Here is an 18,098-nt window from a genome sequence, read left to right on the forward strand (position 1 = left end):
TAGTGTCGGGGTTAAACTGCGTGTCTTAGTGTCGGGGTTAAACTGCGTGTGTCAGTGTCGGGGTTAAACTGCGTGTGTCAGTGTCAGGGTTAAACTGCATGTGTTAGTGTCGGGGTTAAAGTGCGTGTGTCAGTGTCGGGGTTAAACTGCATGTGTTAGTGTCGGGTTTAAACTTTGTGTTTTAGTGTCGGGGTTAAACTGCGTGTGTTAGTGTCGGGGTTAAACTGCGTGTGTTAGTGTCGCGGTAAAACTGCATGTGTTAGTGTCGGGGTTAAACAGAGTGTGTTAGTGTCGGGGTTAAACTGCATGTGTTAGTGTCGGGGTTAAACAGAGCGTGTTAGTGTCGGGGTTAAACTGCGTGTGTTAGTGTCGCGGTTAAACTGCATGTGTTAGTGTCGGGGTTAAACAGAGTGTGTTAGTGTCGGAGTTAAACTGCGTGTGTTAGTGTCGGGGTTAAACTGCGTGTGTCAGTGTCGGGGTTAAACTGCGTGTGTCAGTGTCGGGGTTAAACTGCGTGTGTCAGTGTCGGGGTTAAACTGTATGTGTTAGTGTCGGGGTTAAACTGCGTGTGTTAGTGTCGGGGTTAAACTGCGTGTGTTAGTGTCGGGGTTAAACATGAGTGTGTTAGTGTCGGGTTTAAACTGCGTGTGTCAATGTCAGGGTTAAACTGCGTGTGTTAGTGTCGGGGTTAAACTGCGTGTGTTAGTGTCGGGGTTAAACTGCGTGTGTCAGTGTCGGAGTTAAACTGTGTGTGTCAGTGTCAGGGTTAAACTGCGTGTGTCAGTGTCGGGGTTAAACTGCGTGTGTTAGTGTCGGGGTTAAACTGCGTGTGTTAGTGTCGGAGTTAAACTGCGTGTGTTAGTGTCGGGGTTAAACATGAGTGTGTTAGTGTCGGGGTTAAACTGAGTGTGACAGTGTCGGGGTTAAACTGCATGTGTTAGTGTCGGGGTTAAACTGCGTGTGTCAGTGTCGGGGTTAAACTGCGTGTGTCAATGTCAGGGTTAAACTGCGTGTGTTAGTGTCGGGGTTAAAATGCGTGTGTAAGTGTCGGGGTTAAACTGCGTGTGTCAGTGTCGGAGTTAAACTGCGTGTGTTAGTGTCGGGGTTAAACTGCGTGTGTCAGTGTCGGGGTTAAACTGCGTGTGTTAGTGTCGGGGTTAAAGTGCGTGTGTCAGTGACGGGGTTAAAATGCGTGTGTTAGTGTCGGGGTTAAACTGCGTGTCTTAGTGTCGGGGTTAAACTTCGTGTCTTAGCGTCGGGGTTAAACTGCGTGTGTCAGTGTCGGGGTAAAACTGCGTGTGTCAGTGTCGGGGTTAAACATGAGTGTGTTAGTGTCGGGGTTAAACTGAGTGTGTCAGTGTCGGGGTTAAACTGCATGTGTTAGTGTCAGGGTTAAACTGCGTGTCTTAGTGTCGGGGTTAAACTGCGTGTGTCAGTGTCGGGGTTAAACTGCGTGTGTCAGTGTCGGGGTTAAACTGCATGTGTTAGTGTCGGGGTTAAAGTGCGTGTGTCAGTGTCGGGGTTAAACTTCATGTGTTAGTGTCGGGTTTAAACTTTGTGTGTTAGTGTCGGGGTTAAACTGCGTGTGTCAGTGTCGGGGTTAAACAGAGTGTGTCAGAGTCGGGGTTAAACTGCGTGTGTTAGTGTCGGGGTTAAACTGCGTGTGTTAGTGTCGCGGTAAAACTGCATGTGTTAGTGTCGGGGTTAAACAGAGTGTGTTAGTGTCGGGGTTAAACTGCATGTGTTAGTGTCGGGGTTAAACAGAGCGTGTTAGTGTCGGGGTTAAACTGCGTGTGTTAGTGTCGCGGTTAAACTGCATGTGTTAGTGTCGGGGTTAAACAGTGTGTTAGTGTCGGGGTTAAACTGCGTGTGTTAGTGTCGAGGTTAAACTGCGTATGTCAGTGTCGGGGTTAAACTGCGTGTGTCAGTGTCGGGGTTAAACTGCGTGTGTCAGTGTCGGGGTTAAACTGCGTGTGTCAGTGTCGGGGTTAAACTGTATGTGTTAGTGTCGGGGTTAAACTGCGTGTGTTAGTGTCGGGGTTAAACTGCGTGTGTTAGTGTGGGGGTTAAACATGAGTGTGTTAGTGTCGGGTTTAAACTGCGTGTGTCAATGTCAGGGTTAAACTGCGTGTGTTAGTGTCGGGGTTAAACTGCGTGTGTTAGTGTCGGGGTTAAACTGCGTGTGTCAGTGTCGGAGTTAAACTGCGTGTGTCAGTGTCGGGCTTAAACTGCGTGTGTCTGTGTCGGGGTTAAACTGCGTGTGTTAGTGTCGGGGTTAAAATGCGTGTGTTAGTGTCGGGGTTAAACTGCGTGTGTTAGTGTCGGGGTTAAACATGAGTGTGTTAGTGTCGGGGTTAAACTGAGTGTGTCAGTGTCGGGGTTAAACTGCATGTGTTAGTGTCGGGGTTAAACTGCGTGTGTTAGTGTCGGGGTTAAACTGCGTGTGTCAGTGTCGGGGTTAAACTGCGTGTGTCAATGTCAGGGTTAAACTGCGTGTGTTAGTGTCGGGGTTAAACAGCGTGTGTAAGTGTCGGGGTTAAACTGCGTGTGTCAGTGTCGGGGTTAAACTGCGTGTGTTAGTGTCGGGGTTAAACTGCGTGTGTCAGTGTCGGGGTTAAACTGCGTGTGTCAGTGTTGGGGTTAAAGTGCGTGTGTCAGTGACGGGGTTAAACTGCGTGTGTTAGTGTCGGGGTTAAACTGTGTGTCTTAGTGTCGGGGTTAAACTGCGTATCTTAGTGTCGGGGTTAAACTGCGTGTGTCAGTGTCGGGGTAAAACTGCGTGTGTCAGTGTCGGGGTTAAACTGCATTTGTTAGTGTCGGGGTTAAACAGCGTGTGTCAGTGTCGGGGTTAAACAGAGTGTGTTAGTGTCGGGGTTAAACAGCGTGTGTCAGTGTCGGGGTTAAACTGCGTGTGTTAGTGTCGAGGTTAAAGTGCGTGTGTCAGTGTCGGGGTTAAACTGCATGTGTTAGTGTCGGGTTTAAACTTTGTGTGTTAGTGTCGGGGTTAAACTGCGTGCGTCAGTGTCGGGGTTAAACAGAGTGTGTCAGTGTCGGGGTTGAACTGCGTGTGTTAGTGTCGGGGTTAAACTGCGCGTGTTAGTGTCGGGGTTAAACAGAGTGTGTTAGTGTCGGGGTTAAACAGAGTGTGTTAGTGTCGGGGTTAAACTGCATGTGTTAGTGTCGGGGTTAAACAGAGCGTGTTAGTGTCGGGGTTAAACTGCGTGTGTTAGTGTCGGGGTTAAACTGCATGTGTCAGTGTCGGGGTTAAACTGCGTGTGTTAGTGTCGGGTTTAAACTGCGTGTGTTCGTGTCGGGGTTAAACTGCGTGTGTCAGTGTCGGGGTTAAACTGCGTGTGTCAATGTCAGGGTTAAACTGCGTGTGTTAGTGTCGGGGTTAAACTGCGTGTGTTAGTGTCGGGGTTAAACTGCGTGTATCAGTGTCGGAGTTAAACTGCGTGTGTTAGTGTCGGGGTTAAACTGCGTGTGTCAGTGTCGGGGTTAAACTGTGTGTGTTCGTGTCGGGGTTAAAGTGCGTGAGTCAGTGATGGGGTTAAACTGCGTGTGTCAGTGTCGGGGTTAAACTGCGTGTGTTAGTGTCGGGGTTAAACTGCGTGTGGCAGTGTTGGGGTTAAACAGAGCGTGTTAATGTAGGGGTTAAACTGCGTGTGTTAGTGTCGCGGTTAAACTGCATGTGTTAGTGTCAGGGTTAAACAGAGTGTGTTAGTGTCGGGGTTAAACTGCGTGTGTTAGTGTCGGGGTTAAACTGCATGTGTTAGTGTCGGGGTTAAACAGAGTGTGTTAGTGTCGGGGTTAAACTGCGTGTGTTAGTGTCGGGGTTAAACTGCGTGTGTCAGTGTCGGGGTTAAACTGCGTGTGTCAGTGTCGGGGTTAAACTGCGTGTGTCAGTGTCGGGGTTAAACTGCGTGTGTCAGTGTCGGGGTTAAACTGCGTGTGTCAGTGTCGGGGTTAAACTGCGTGTGTCAGTGTCGGGGTTAAACTGCGTGTGTCAGTGTCGGGGTTAAACTGCGTGTGTCAGTGTCGGGGTTAAACTGCGTGTGTTAGTGTCGGGGTTAAACTGCGTGTGTTAGTGTCGGGGTTAAACTGCGTGTGTTAGTGTCGGGGTTAAACATGAGTGTGTTAGTGTCGGGGTTAAACTGAGTGTGTCAGTGTCGGGGTTAAACTGCATGTGTTAGTGTCGGGGTTAAACTGCGTGTCTTAGTGTCGGGATTAAACTGCGTGTGTCAGTGTCGGGGTTAAACTGCGTGTGTCAGTGTCGGGGTTAAACTGCGTGTGTCAGTGTCGGGGTTAAACAGAGTGTGTCAGTGTCGGGGTTAAACTGCGTGTGTTAGTGTCGGGGTTAAACTGCGTGTGTTAGTGTCGCGGTAAAACTCCATGTGTTAGTGTCGGGGTTAAACAGAGTGTGTTAGTGTCGGGGTTAAACTGCATGTGTTAGTGTCGGGGTTAAACAGAGCGTGTTAGTGTCGGGGTTAAACTGCGTGTGTTAGTGTCGCGGTTAAACTGCATGTGTTAGTGTCGGGGTTAAACAGAGTGTGTTAGTGTCGGGGTTAAACTGCGTGTGTTACTGTCGAGGTTAAACTGCGTGTGTCAGTGTCGGGGTTAAACTGCGTATGTCAGTGTCGGGGTTAAACTGTATGTGTTAGTGTCGGGGTTAAACTGCGTGTGTTAGTGTCGGGGTTAAACTGCGTGTGTTAGTGTCGGGGTTAAACATGAGTGTGTTAGTGTCGGGGTTAAACTGAGTGTGTCAGTGTCGGGGTTAAACTGCATGTGTCAGTGTCGGGGTTAAACTGCGTGTGTTGGTGTCGGGATTAAACTGCGTGTGTCAGTGTCGGGGTTAAACTGCGTGTGTCAATGTCAGGGTTAAACTGCGTGTGTTAGTGTCGGGGTTAAACTGCGTGTGTTAGTGTCGGGGTTAAACTGCGTGTGTCAGTGTCGGAGTTAAACTGTGTGTGTTAGTGTCGGGGTTAAACTGCGTGTGTCAGTGTCGGGGTTAAACTGCGTGTGTCAGTGTCGGGGTTAAACTGCGTGTGTCAGTGTCGGGGTTAAACTGCGTGTGTCAGTGTCGGGGTTAAACTGCGTGTGTTAGTGTCGGGGTTAAACTGCGTGTGTTAGTGTCGGGGTTAAACTGCGTGTGTTAGTGTCGGGGTTAAAATGCGTGTGTAAGTGTCGGGGTTAAACTGCGTGTTTCAGTGTCGGAGTTAAACTGCGTGTGTTAGTGTCGGGGTTAAACTGCGTGTGTCAGTGTCGGGGTTAAACTGCGTGTGTTAGTGTCGGGGTTAAAGTGCGTGTGTCAGTGACGGGGTTAAACTGCGTGTGTTAGTGTCGGGGTTAAACTGCGTGTCTTAGTGTCGGGGTTAAACTGCGTGTCTTAGTGTCGGGGTTAAACTGCGTGTGTCAGTGTCGGGGTTAAACTGCGTGTGTCAGTGTCGGGGTTAAACATGAGTGTGTTAGTGTCGGGGTTAAACTGAGTGTGTCAGTGTCGGGGTTAAATAGCATGTGTTAGTGTCGGGGTTAAACTGCGTGTCTTAGTGTCGGGGTTAAACTGCGTGTGTCAGTGTCGGGGTTAAACTGCGTGTGTCAGTGTCGGGGTTAAACAGAGTGTGTCAGTGTCGGGGTTAAACTGCGTGTGTTAGTGTCGGGGTTAAACTGCGTGTGTTAGTGTCGCGGTAAAACTCCATGTGTTAGTGTCGGGGTTAAACATGAGTGTGTTAGTGTCGGGTTTAAACTGCGTGTGTCAATGTCAGGGTTAAACTGCGTGTGTTAGTGTCGGGGTTAAACTGCGTGTGTTAGTGTCGGGGTTAAACTGCGTGTGTCAGTGTCGGAGTTAAACTGCGTGTGTCAGTGTCGGGCTTAAACTGCGTGTGTCTGTGTCGGGGTTAAACTGCGTGTGTTAGTGTCGGGGTTAAAATGCGTGTGTTAGTGTCGGGGTTAAACTGCGTGTGTTAGTGTCGGGGTTAAACATGAGTGTGTTAGTGTCGGGGTTAAACTGAGTGTGTCAGTGTCGGGGTTAAACTGCATGTGTTAGTGTCGGGGTTAAACTGCGTGTGTTAGTGTCGGGGTTAAACTGCGTGTGTCAGTGTCGGGGTTAAACTGCGTGTGTCAATGTCAGGGTTAAACTGCGTGTGTTAGTGTCGGGGTTAAACAGCGTGTGTAAGTGTCGGGGTTAAACTGCGTGTGTCAGTGTCGGGGTTAAACTGCGTGTGTTAGTGTCGGGGTTAAACTGCGTGTGTCAGTGTCGGGGTTAAACTGCGTGTGTCAGTGTTGGGGTTAAAGTGCGTGTGTCAGTGACGGGGTTAAACTGCGTGTGTTAGTGTCGGGGTTAAACTGTGTGTCTTAGTGTCGGGGTTAAACTGCGTATCTTAGTGTCGGGGTTAAACTGCGTGTGTCAGTGTCGGGGTAAAACTGCGTGTGTCAGTGTCGGGGTTAAACTGCATTTGTTAGTGTCGGGGTTAAACAGCGTGTGTCAGTGTCGGGGTTAAACAGAGTGTGTTAGTGTCGGGGTTAAACAGCGTGTGTCAGTGTCGGGGTTAAACTGCGTGTGTTAGTGTCGAGGTTAAAGTGCGTGTGTCAGTGTCGGGGTTAAACTGCATGTGTTAGTGTCGGGTTTAAACTTTGTGTGTTAGTGTCGGGGTTAAACTGCGTGCGTCAGTGTCGGGGTTAAACAGAGTGTGTCAGTGTCGGGGTTGAACTGCGTGTGTTAGTGTCGGGGTTAAACTGCGCGTGTTAGTGTCGGGGTTAAACAGAGTGTGTTAGTGTCGGGGTTAAACAGAGTGTGTTAGTGTCGGGGTTAAACTGCATGTGTTAGTGTCGGGGTTAAACAGAGCGTGTTAGTGTCGGGGTTAAACTGCGTGTGTTAGTGTCGGGGTTAAACTGCATGTGTCAGTGTCGGGGTTAAACTGCGTGTGTTAGTGTCGGGTTTAAACTGCGTGTGTTCGTGTCGGGGTTAAACTGCGTGTGTCAGTGTCGGGGTTAAACTGCGTGTGTCAATGTCAGGGTTAAACTGCGTGTGTTAGTGTCGGGGTTAAACTGCGTGTGTTAGTGTCGGGGTTAAACTGCGTGTATCAGTGTCGGAGTTAAACTGCGTGTGTTAGTGTCGGGGTTAAACTGCGTGTGTCAGTGTCGGGGTTAAACTGTGTGTGTTCGTGTCGGGGTTAAAGTGCGTGAGTCAGTGATGGGGTTAAACTGCGTGTGTCAGTGTCGGGGTTAAACTGCGTGTGTTAGTGTCGGGGTTAAACTGCGTGTGGCAGTGTTGGGGTTAAACAGAGCGTGTTAATGTAGGGGTTAAACTGCGTGTGTTAGTGTCGCGGTTAAACTGCATGTGTTAGTGTCAGGGTTAAACAGAGTGTGTTAGTGTCGGGGTTAAACTGCGTGTGTTAGTGTCGGGGTTAAACTGCATGTGTTAGTGTCGGGGTTAAACAGAGTGTGTTAGTGTCGGGGTTAAACTGCGTGTGTTAGTGTCGGGGTTAAACTGCGTGTGTCAGTGTCGGGGTTAAACTGCGTGTGTCAGTGTCGGGGTTAAACTGCGTGTGTCAGTGTCGGGGTTAAACTGCGTGTGTCAGTGTCGGGGTTAAACTGCGTGTGTCAGTGTCGGGGTTAAACTGCGTGTGTCAGTGTCGGGGTTAAACTGCGTGTGTCAGTGTCGGGGTTAAACTGCGTGTGTCAGTGTCGGGGTTAAACTGCGTGTGTTAGTGTCGGGGTTAAACTGCGTGTGTTAGTGTCGGGGTTAAACTGCGTGTGTTAGTGTCGGGGTTAAACATGAGTGTGTTAGTGTCGGGGTTAAACTGAGTGTGTCAGTGTCGGGGTTAAACTGCATGTGTTAGTGTCGGGGTTAAACTGCGTGTCTTAGTGTCGGGATTAAACTGCGTGTGTCAGTGTCGGGGTTAAACTGCGTGTGTCAGTGTCGGGGTTAAACTGCGTGTGTCAGTGTCGGGGTTAAACAGAGTGTGTCAGTGTCGGGGTTAAACTGCGTGTGTTAGTGTCGGGGTTAAACTGCGTGTGTTAGTGTCGCGGTAAAACTCCATGTGTTAGTGTCGGGGTTAAACAGAGTGTGTTAGTGTCGGGGTTAAACTGCATGTGTTAGTGTCGGGGTTAAACAGAGCGTGTTAGTGTCGGGGTTAAACTGCGTGTGTTAGTGTCGCGGTTAAACTGCATGTGTTAGTGTCGGGGTTAAACAGAGTGTGTTAGTGTCGGGGTTAAACTGCGTGTGTTACTGTCGAGGTTAAACTGCGTGTGTCAGTGTCGGGGTTAAACTGCGTATGTCAGTGTCGGGGTTAAACTGTATGTGTTAGTGTCGGGGTTAAACTGCGTGTGTTAGTGTCGGGGTTAAACTGCGTGTGTTAGTGTCGGGGTTAAACATGAGTGTGTTAGTGTCGGGGTTAAACTGAGTGTGTCAGTGTCGGGGTTAAACTGCATGTGTCAGTGTCGGGGTTAAACTGCGTGTGTTGGTGTCGGGATTAAACTGCGTGTGTCAGTGTCGGGGTTAAACTGCGTGTGTCAATGTCAGGGTTAAACTGCGTGTGTTAGTGTCGGGGTTAAACTGCGTGTGTTAGTGTCGGGGTTAAACTGCGTGTGTCAGTGTCGGAGTTAAACTGTGTGTGTTAGTGTCGGGGTTAAACTGCGTGTGTCAGTGTCGGGGTTAAACTGCGTGTGTCAGTGTCGGGGTTAAACTGCGTGTGTCAGTGTCGGGGTTAAACTGCGTGTGTCAGTGTCGGGGTTAAACTGCGTGTGTTAGTGTCGGGGTTAAACTGCGTGTGTTAGTGTCGGGGTTAAACTGCGTGTGTTAGTGTCGGGGTTAAAATGCGTGTGTAAGTGTCGGGGTTAAACTGCGTGTTTCAGTGTCGGAGTTAAACTGCGTGTGTTAGTGTCGGGGTTAAACTGCGTGTGTCAGTGTCGGGGTTAAACTGCGTGTGTTAGTGTCGGGGTTAAAGTGCGTGTGTCAGTGACGGGGTTAAACTGCGTGTGTTAGTGTCGGGGTTAAACTGCGTGTCTTAGTGTCGGGGTTAAACTGCGTGTCTTAGTGTCGGGGTTAAACTGCGTGTGTCAGTGTCGGGGTTAAACTGCGTGTGTCAGTGTCGGGGTTAAACATGAGTGTGTTAGTGTCGGGGTTAAACTGAGTGTGTCAGTGTCGGGGTTAAATAGCATGTGTTAGTGTCGGGGTTAAACTGCGTGTCTTAGTGTCGGGGTTAAACTGCGTGTGTCAGTGTCGGGGTTAAACTGCGTGTGTCAGTGTCAGGGTTAAACTGCATGTGTTAGTGTCGGGGTTAAAGTGCGTGTGTCAGTGTCGGGGTTAAACTGCATGTGTTAGTGTCGGGTTTAAACTTTGTGTGTTAGTGTCGGGGTTAAACTGCGTGTGTTAGTGTCGGGGTTAAACTGCGTGTGTTAGTGTCGCGGTAAAACTGCATGTGTTAGTGTCGGGGTTAAACAGAGTGTGTTAGTGTCGGGGTTAAACTGCATGTGTTAGTGTCGGGGTTAAACAGAGCGTGTTAGTGTCGGGGTTAAACTGCGTGTGTTAGTGTCGCGGTTAAACTGCATGTGTTAGTGTCGGGGTTAAACAGAGTGTGTTAGTGTCGGAGTTAAACTGCGTGTGTTAGTGTCGGGGTTAAACTGCGTGTGTCAGTGTCGGGGTTAAACTGCGTGTGTCAGTGTCGGGGTTAAACTGCGTGTGTCAGTGTCGGGGTTAAACTGTATGTGTTAGTGTCGGGGTTAAACTGCGTGTGTTAGTGTCGGGGTTAAACTGCGTGTGTTAGTGTCGGGGTTAAACATGAGTGTGTTAGTGTCGGGTTTAAACTGCGTGTGTCAATGTCAGGGTTAAACTGCGTGTGTTAGTGTCGGGGTTAAACTGCGTGTGTTAGTGTCGGGGTTAAACTGCGTGTGTCAGTGTCGGAGTTAAACTGTGTGTGTCAGTGTCAGGGTTAAACTGCGTGTGTCAGTGTCGGGGTTAAACTGCGTGTGTTAGTGTCGGGGTTAAACTGCGTGTGTTAGTGTCGGAGTTAAACTGCGTGTGTTAGTGTCGGGGTTAAACATGAGTGTGTTAGTGTCGGGGTTAAACTGAGTGTGTCAGTGTCGGGGTTAAACTGCATGTGTTAGTGTCGGGGTTAAACTGCGTGTGTCAGTGTCGGGGTTAAACTGCGTGTGTCAATGTCAGGGTTAAACTGCGTGTGTTAGTGTCGGGGTTAAAATGCGTGTGTAAGTGTCGGGGTTAAACTGCGTGTGTCAGTGTCGGAGTTAAACTGCGTGTGTTAGTGTCGGGGTTAAACTGCGTGTGTCAGTGTCGGGGTTAAACTGCGTGTGTTAGTGTCGGGGTTAAAGTGCGTGTGTCAGTGACGGGGTTAAACTGCGTGTGTTAGTGTCGGGGTTAAACTGCGTGTCTTAGTGTCGGGGTTAAACTTCGTGTCTTAGCGTCGGGGTTAAACTGCGTGTGTCAGTGTCGGGGTAAAACTGCGTGTGTCAGTGTCGGGGTTAAACATGAGTGTGTTAGTGTCGGGGTTAAACTGAGTGTGTCAGTGTCGGGGTTAAACTGCATGTGTTAGTGTCGGGGTTAAACTGCGTGCCTTAGTGTCGGGGTTAAACTGCGTGTGTCAGTGTCGGGGTTAAACTGCGTGTGTCAGTGTCGGGGTTAAACTGCATGTGTTAGTGTCGGGGTTAAAGTGCGTGTGTCAGTGTCGGGGTTAAACTTCATGTGTTAGTGTCGGGTTTAAACTTTGTGTGTTAGTGTCGGGGTTAAACTGCGTGTGTCAGTGTCGGGGTTAAACAGAGTGTGTCAGAGTCGGGGTTAAACTGCGTGTGTTAGTGTCGGGGTTAAACTGCGTGTGTTAGTGTCGCGGTAAAACTGCATGTGTTAGTGTCGGGGTTAAACAGAGTGTGTTAGTGTCGGGGTTAAACTGCATGTGTTAGTGTCGGGGTTAAACAGAGCGTGTTAGTGTCGGGGTTAAACTGCGTGTGTTAGTGTCGCGGTTAAACTGCATGTGTTAGTGTCGGGGTTAAACAGTGTGTTAGTGTCGGGGTTAAACTGCGTGTGTTAGTGTCGAGGTTAAACTGCGTATGTCAGTGTCGGGGTTAAACTGCGTGTGTCAGTGTCGGGGTTAAACTGCGTGTGTCAGTGTCGGGGTTAAACTGCGTGTGTCAGTGTCGGGGTTAAACTGTATGTGTTAGTGTCGGGGTTAAACTGCGTGTGTTAGTGTCGGGGTTAAACTGCGTGTGTTAGTGTGGGGGTTAAACATGAGTGTGTTAGTGTCGGGTTTAAACTGCGTGTGTCAATGTCAGGGTTAAACTGCGTGTGTTAGTGTCGGGGTTAAACTGCGTGTGTTAGTGTCGGGGTTAAACTGCGTGTGTCAGTGTCGGAGTTAAACTGCGTGTGTCAGTGTCGGGCTTAAACTGCGTGTGTCAGTGTCGGGGTTAAACTGCGTGTGTTAGTGTCGGGGTTAAAATGCGTGTGTTAGTGTCGGGGTTAAACTGCGTGTGTTAGTGTCGGGGTTAAACATGAGTGTGTTAGTGTCGGGGTTAAACTGAGTGTGTCAGTGTCGGGGTTAAACTGCATGTGTTAGTGTCGGGGTTAAACTGCGTGTGTTAGTGTCGGGGTTAAACTGCGTGTGTCAGTGTCGGGGTTAAACTGCGTGTGTCAATGTCAGGGTTAAACTGCGTGTGTTAGTGTCGGGGTTAAACAGCGTGTGTTAGTGTCGGGGTTAAACTGCGTGTGTCAGTGTCGGGGTTAAACTGCGTGTGTCAGTGTTGGGGTTAAAGTGCGTGTGTCAGTGACGGGGTTAAACTGCGTGTGTTAGTGTCGGGGTTAAACTGCGTGTCTTAGTGTCGGGGTTAAACTGCGTATCTTAGTGTCGGGGTTAAACTGCGTGTGTCAGTGTCGGGGTAAAACTGCGTGTGTCAGTGTCGGGGTTAAACTGCATTTGTTAGTGTCGGGGTTAAACAGCGTGTGTCAGTGTCGGGGTTAAACAGAGTGTGTTAGTGTCGGGGTTAAACAGCGTGTGTCAGTGTCGGGGTTAAACTGCGTGTGTTAGTGTCGAGGTTAAAGTGCGTGTGTCAGTGTCGGGGTTAAACTGCATGTGTTAGTGTCGGGTTTAAACTTTGTGTGTTAGTGTCGGGGTTAAACTGCGTGCGTCAGTGTCGGGGTTAAACAGAGTGTGTCAGTGTCGGGGTTGAACTGCGTGTGTTAGTGTCGGGGTTAAACTGCGCGTGTTAGTGTCGGGGTTAAACAGAGTGTGTTAGTGTCGGGGTTAAACAGAGTGTGTTAGTGTCGGGGTTAAACTGCATGTGTTAGTGTCGGGGTTAAACAGAGCGTGTTAGTGTCGGGGTTAAACTGCGTGTGTTAGTGTCGCGGTTAAACTGCATGTGTTAGTGTCGGGGTTAAACAGAGTGTGTTAGTGTCGGGGTTAAACTGCGTGTGTTAGTGTCGAGGTTAAACTGCGTGTGTCAGTGTCGGGGTGAAACTGCGTGCGTCAGTGTCGGGTTTAAACTGCGTGTGTCAGTGTCGGGGTTAAAGTGCGTGTGTCAGTGTCGGGGTTAAACTGCTTGTGTTAGTGTCGGGGTTAAACAGAGTGTGTTTGTGTCGGGGTTAAACTGCATGTGTTAGTGTCGGGGTTAAACAGAGCGTGTTAGTGTCGGGGTTAAACTGCGTGTGTTAGTGTCGCGGTTAAACTGCATTTGTTAGTGTCGGGGTTAAACAGTGTGTTAGTGTCGGGGTTAAACTGCGTGTGTTAGTGTCGAGGTTAAACTGCGTATGTCAGTGTCGGGGTTAAAATGCGTGTGTCAGTGTCGGGGTTAAACTGCGTGTGTCAGTGTCGGGGTTAAACTGCGTGTGTCAGTGTCGGGGTTAAACTGTATGTGTTAGTGTCGGGGTTAAACTGCGTGTGTTAGTGTCGGGGTTAAACTGCGTGTGTTAGTGTGGGGGTTAAACATGAGTGTGTTAGTGTCGGGTTTAAACTGCGTGTGTCAATGTCAGGGTTAAACTGCGTGTGTTAGTGTCGGGGTTAAACTGCGTGTGTTAGTGTCGGGGTTAAACTGCGTGTGTCAGTGTCGGAGTTAAACTGCGTGTGTCAGTGTCGGGCTTAAACTGCGTGTGTCAGTGTCGGGGTTAAACTGCGTGTGTTAGTGTCGGGGTTAAAATGCGTGTGTTAGTGTCGGGGTTAAACTGCGTGTGTTAGTGTCGGGGTTTAACATGAGTGTGTTAGTGTCGGGGTTAAACTGAGTGTGTCAGTGTCGGGGTTAAACTGCATGTGTTAGTGTCGGGGTTAAACTGCGTGTGTTAGTGTCGGGGTTAAACTGCGTGTGTCAGTGTCGGGGTTAAACTGCGTGTGTCAATGTCAGGGTTAAACTGCGTGTGTTAGTGTCGGGGTTAAACAGCGTGTGTAAGTGTCGGGGTTAAACTGCGTGTGTCAGTGTCGGGGTTAAACTGCGTGTGTTAGTGTCGGGGTTAAACTGCGTGTGTCAGTGTCGGGGTTAAACTGCGTGTGTCAGTGTTGGGGTTAAAGTGCGTGTGTCAGTGACGGGGTTAAACTGCGTGTGTTAGTGTCGGGGTTAAACTGCGTGTCTTAGTGTCGGGGTTAAACTGCGTATCTTAGTGTCGGGGTTAAACTGCGTGTGTCAGTGTCGGGGTAAAACTGCGTGTGTCAGTGTCGGGGTTAAACTGCATTTGTTAGTGTCGGGGTTAAACAGCGTGTGTCAGTGTCGGGGTTAAACAGAGTGTGTTAGTGTCGGGGTTAAACAGCGTGTGTCAGTGTCGGGGTTAAACTGCGTGTGTTAGTGTCGAGGTTAAAGTGCGTGTGTCAGTGTCGGGGTTAAACTGCATGTGTTAGTGTCGGGTTTAAACTTTGTGTGTTAGTGTCGGGGTTAAACTGCGTGCGTCAGTGTCGGGGTTAAACAGAGTGTGTCAGTGTCGGGGTTGAACTGCGTGTGTTAGTGTCGGGGTTAAACTGCGCGTGTTAGTGTCGGGGTTAAACAGAGTGTGTTAGTGTCGGGGTTAAACAGAGTGTGTTAGTGTCGGGGTTAAACTGCATGTGTTAGTGTCGGGGTTAAACAGAGCGTGTTAGTGTCGGGGTTAAACTGCGTGTGTTAGTGTCGGGGTTAAACTGCATGTGTCAGTGTCGGGGTTAAACTGCGTGTGTTAGTGTCGGGTTTAAACTGCGTGTGTTCGTGTCGGGGTTAAACTGCGTGTGTCAGTGTCGGGGTTAAACTGCGTGTGTCAATGTCAGGGTTAAACTGCGTGTGTTAGTGTCGGGGTTAAACTGCGTGTGTTAGTGTCGGGGTTAAACTGCGTGTATCAGTGTCGGAGTTAAACTGCGTGTGTTAGTGTCGGGGTTAAACTGCGTGTGTCAGTGTCGGGGTTAAACTGTGTGTGTTAGTGTCGGGGTTAAACTGCGTGTGTCAGTGTCGGGGTTAAACTGCGTGTGTCAGTGTCGGGGTTAAACTGCGTGTGTCAGTGTCGGGGTTAAACAGAGTGTGTCAGTGTCGGGGTTAAACTGCGTGTGTTAGTGTCGGGGTTAAACTGCGTGTGTTAGTGTCGCGGTAAAACTCCATGTGTTAGTGTCGGGGTTAAACAGAGTGTGTTAGTGTCGGGGTTAAACTGCATGTGTTAGTGTCGGGGTTAAACAGAGCGTGTTAGTGTCGGGGTTAAACTGCGTGTGTTAGTGTCGCGGTTAAACTGCATGTGTTAGTGTCAGGGTTAAACAGAGTGTGTTAGTGTCGGGGTTAAACTGCGTGTGTTAGTGTCGGGGTTAAACTGCATGTGTTAGTGTCGGGGTTAAACAGAGTGTGTTAGTGTCGGGGTTAAACTGCGTGTGTTAGTGTCGGGGTTAAACTGCGTGTGTCAGTGTCGGGGTTAAACTGCGTGTGTCAGTGTCGGGGTTAAACTGCGTGTGTCAGTGTCGGGGTTAAACTGCGTGTGTTAGTGTCGGGGTTAAACTGCGTGTGTCAGTGTCGGGGTTAAACTGCGTGTGTCAGTGTCGGGGTTAAACTGCGTGTGTCAGTGTCGGGGTTAAACTGCGTGTGTCAGTGTCGGGGTTAAACTGCGTGTGTTAGTGTCGGGGTTAAACTGCGTGTGTTAGTGTCGGGGTTAAACTGCGTGTGTTAGTGTCGGGGTTAAACATGAGTGTGTTAGTGTCGGGGTTAAACTGAGTGTGTCAGTGTCGGGGTTAAACTGCATGTGTTAGTGTCGGGGTTAAACTGCGTGTCTTAGTGTCGGGATTAAACTGCGTGTGTCAGTGTCGGGGTTAAACTGCGTGTGTCAGTGTCGGGGTTAAACTGCGTGTGTCAGTGTCGGGGTTAAACAGAGTGTGTCAGTGTCGGGGTTAAACTGCGTGTGTTAGTGTCGGGGTTAAACTGCGTGTGTTAGTGTCGCGGTAAAACTCCATGTGTTAGTGTCGGGGTTAAACAGAGTGTGTTAGTGTCGGGGTTAAACTGCATGTGTTAGTGTCGGGGTTAAACAGAGCGTGTTAGTGTCGGGGTTAAACTGCGTGTGTTAGTGTCGCGGTTAAACTGCATGTGTTAGTGTCGGGGTTAAACAGAGTGTGTTAGTGTCGGGGTTAAACTGCGTGTGTTAGTGTCGAGGTTAAACTGCGTGTGTCAGTGTCGGGGTTAAACTGCGTATGTCAGTGTCGGGGTTAAACTGTATGTGTTAGTGTCGGGGTTAAACTGCGTGTGTTAGTGTCGGGGTTAAACTGCGTGTGTTAGTGTCGGGGTTAAACATGAGTGTGTTAGTGTCGGGGTTAAACTGAGTGTGTCAGTGTCGGGGTTAAACTGCATGTGTCAGTGTCGGGGTTAAACTGCGTGTGTTGGTGTCGGGATTAAACTGCGTGTGTCAGTGTCGGGGTTAAACTGCGTGTGTCAATGTCAGGGTTAAACTGCGTGTGTTAGTGTCGGGGTTAAACTGCGTGTGTTAGTGTCGGGGTTAAACTGCGTGTGTCAGTGTCGGAGTTAAACTGTGTGTGTTAGTGTCGGGGTTAAACTGCGTGTGTCAGTGTCGGGGTTAAACTGCGTGTGTCAGTGTCGGGGTTAAACTGCGTGTGTCAGTGTCGGGGTTAAACTGCGTGTGTCAGTGTCGGGGTTAAACTGCGTGTGTTAGTGTCGGGGTTAAACTGCGTGTGTTAGTGTCGGGGTTAAACTGCGTGTGTTAGTGTCGGGGTTAAAATGCGTGTGTAAGTGTCGGGGTTAAACTGCGTGTTTCAGTGTCGGAGTTAAACTGCGTGTGTTAGTGTCGGGGTTAAACTGCGTGTGTCAGTGTCGGGGTTAAACTGCGTGTGTTAGTGTCGGGGTTAAAGTGCGTGTGTCAGTGACGGGGTTAAACTGCGTGTGTTAGTGTCGGGGTTAAACTGCGTGTCTTAGTGTCGGGGTTAAACTGCGTGTCTTAGTGTCGGGGTTAAACTGCGTGTGTCAGTGTCGGGGTTAAACTGCGTGTGTCAGTGTCGGGGTTAAACATGAGTGTGTTAGTGTCGGGGTTAAACTGAGTGTGTCAGTGTCGGGGTTAAATAGCATGTGTTAGTGTCGGGGTTAAACTGCGTGTCTTAGTGTCGGGGTTAAACTGCGTGTGTCAGTGTCGGGGTTAAACTGCGTGTGTCAGTGTCAGGGTTAAACTGCATGTGTTAGTGTCGGGGTTAAAGTGCGTGTGTCAGTGTCGGGGTTAAACTGCATGTGTTAGTGTCGGGTTTAAACTTTGTGTGTTAGTGTCGGGGTTAAACTGCGTGTGTTAGTGTCGGGGTTAAACTGCGTGTGTTAGTGTCGCGGTAAAACTGCATGTGTTAGTGTCGGGGTTAAACAGAGTGTGTTAGTGTCGGGGTTAAACTGCATGTGTTAGTGTCGGGGTTAAACAGAGCGTGTTAGTGTCGGGGTTAAACTGCGTGTGTTAGTGTCGCGGTTAAACTGCATGTGTTAGTGTCGGGGTTAAACAGAGTGTGTTAGTGTCGGAGTTAAACTGCGTGTGTTAGTGTCGGGGTTAAACTGCGTGTGTCAGTGTCGGGGTTAAACTGCGTGTGTCAGTGTCGGGGTTAAACTGCGTGTGTCAGTGTCGGGGTTAAACTGTATGTGTCAGTGTCGGGGTTAAACTGCGTGTGTTAGTGTCGGGGTTAAACTGCGTGTGTTAGTGTCGGGGTTAAACATGAGTGTGTTAGTGTCGGGTTTAAACTGCGTGTGTCAATGTCAGGGTTAAACTGCGTGTGTTAGTGTCGGGGTTAAACTGCGTGTGTTAGTGTCGGGGTTAAACTGCGTGTGTCAGTGTCGGAGTTAAACTGTGTGTGTCAGTGTCAGGGTTAAACTGCGTGTGTCAGTGTCGGGGTTAAACTGCGTGTGTTAGTGTCGGGGTTAAACTGCGTGTGTTAGTGTCGGAGTTAAACTGGGTGTGTTAGTGTCGGGGTTAAACATGAGTGTGTTAGTGTCGGGGTTAAACTGAGTGTGTCAGTGTCGGGGTTAAACTGCATGTGTTAGTGTCGGGGTTAAACTGCGTGTGTCAGTGTCGGGGTTAAACTGCGTGTGTCAATGTCAGGGTTAAACTGCGTGTGTTAGTGTCGGGGTTAAAATGCGTGTGTAAGTGTCGGGGTTAAACTGCGTGTGTCAGTGTCGGAGTTAAACTGCGTGTGTTAGTGTCGGGGTTAAACTGCGTGTGTCAGTGTCGGGGTTAAACTGCGTGTGTTAGTGTCGGGGTTAAAGTGCGTGTGTCAGTGACGGGGTTAAACTGCGTGTGTTAGTGTCGGGGTTAAACTGCGTGTCTTAGTGTCGGGGTTAAACTTCGTGTCTTAGCGTCGGGGTTAAACTGCGTGTGTCAGTGTCGGGGTAAAACTGCGTGTGTCAGTGTCGGGGTTAAACATGAGTGTGTTAGTGTCGGGGTTAAACTGAGTGTGTCAGTGTCGGGGTTAAACTGCATGTGTTAGTGTCGGGGTTAAACTGCGTGTCTTAGTGTCGGGGTTAAACTGCGTGTGTCAGTGTCGGGGTTAAACTGCGTGTGTCAGTGTCGGGGTTAAACTGCATGTGTTAGTGTCGGGGTTAAAGTGCGTGTGTCAGTGTCGGGGTTAAACTTCATGTGTTAGTGTCGGGTTTAAACTTTGTGTGTTAGTGTCGGGGTTAAACTGCGTGTGTCAGTGTCG

At 49.4% G+C, this 18,098-nt stretch overlaps 1 protein-coding gene across 7 annotated transcripts in view; it reads right to left on the minus strand.

Moving 5' to 3' along the window:
- The window catches only part of LOC147086446 (brevican core protein-like), a 412,369-nt gene that overhangs the window by 139,542 nt on the left and 254,729 nt on the right, over positions 1-18,098 (minus strand). The gene's annotated exons all lie outside the window — the stretch shown is intronic.

The sequence above is a fragment of the Somniosus microcephalus genome, unplaced genomic scaffold, assembly GCF_052327205.1.
Source record: "Somniosus microcephalus isolate GS21.2 unplaced genomic scaffold, FLI_Smic_1.0 unresolved_chr7, whole genome shotgun sequence".
Taxonomy (NCBI): Eukaryota; Metazoa; Chordata; class Chondrichthyes; order Squaliformes; family Somniosidae; genus Somniosus; species Somniosus microcephalus.